The sequence below is a fragment of the Sinocyclocheilus grahami genome, unplaced genomic scaffold (genome assembly GCF_001515645.1).
Source record: "Sinocyclocheilus grahami isolate Dianchi unplaced genomic scaffold, SAMN03320097.WGS_v1.1 scaffold126.1, whole genome shotgun sequence".
Lineage (NCBI taxonomy): Eukaryota > Metazoa > Chordata > Actinopteri > Cypriniformes > Cyprinidae > Sinocyclocheilus > Sinocyclocheilus grahami.
Window position 1 is genome coordinate 3,338,710 of NW_015505305.1, and position 1,272 is coordinate 3,339,981.

Genomic DNA, 1,272 nt, shown 5'->3' on the forward strand with positions numbered 1-1,272 from the left:
TCTTATGTAATTCTCATATAAATATATGTCAGTACATCTTAGTGTTTGCTCTGTTTGTCAGGCTGTGGACCATCAGGCACAACTATAAACGTGCCAAACAACAAAGTGTGCTGGAACACCTTGCGGCTCTCTGGGCCTCACATCCACCAATGGTGACAAGCCTGGATGTGCAAATGAGCAACCAAGCTGAGGAACATCCAGACGTCCGCCAGAATGTTCCATCAGCCCCTGCCAATGATCCTGCAGCCCCTGTAGCCAAGACAAGATCCAGGACAGCCACGTGTTTGAGCTGTGGAATGAAGAACCACAGAATAACGCAACAAATTGCAGATATCTCAGCTCCGAGCGGAAGGATAAAGGCCATGAAATATGAAAGGGCGCCTTTCAGGTCTTCGAAGCAAAACTTAAAGGTGGGGTAAGCGATTTCTGGGAGCCAATGTTGACATTTGAAATCACCAAAACAAACATGCCCCTACCCTAAAAGGGTCTCGCCCCTATTTTGATAGCTCCGCCCCACACATATGTACGCAACCCAGGCAACGATTAGTTCTGTCCACTCCAGTCCAGTTGGTGGTGGTAAATGCAACAGAAGTTGGTTTGCCATCTGCCATAAAACTTTATTAGAAGAAGAAGAAGAAGATTAGTTCTGTGAAACAAAGCAAAACCAATGTTACACTGTGTCTACACCGGACGCGAGTGGCGCGGCGTGACAAAATACTATAGAACTCATTATAATCAGTGATGCTGTCTACACCATATATATATATATATATATATATATATATATATACATATCTATGGTCTACACTGGATGCGGCGCGGCACGATACTACAAATCCCCGACAGAAAACTGCTGCTGCGTTCTATTCATGACGTATTGACACAAATTTCAAAAAATTTTCAACCGTCGCTTTGTCGCATCCAGTGTAGGCTACTAGACAGACTTTAGCTGTTGCGGCGCAGACACGGTGTTTTACTCACCTATCGAGAAGAAACAAAGCAACCTTGGCGTCCGATCGCAGGCCTTCCACTTCTTGAGTTTTCTCCAGCGCTGGAAAGCTGACCCGATATTTACACAGGTCCTACTTCTTGCCTTATTGTCTTAAGCTTTCTTTTGTTCCGCAGACGTTTTCCTCTTTTGTTTTTTATCCGCCATGTCTATCTTTCTGTCACTCTGCTCGCTAATGTCTGTCCTGAGCACTGAACGCTCTCTCCTCCACATCATGAGTAGACACGCTACTTACTGCTGATTGGCTACAAGTTTGTTTTGCT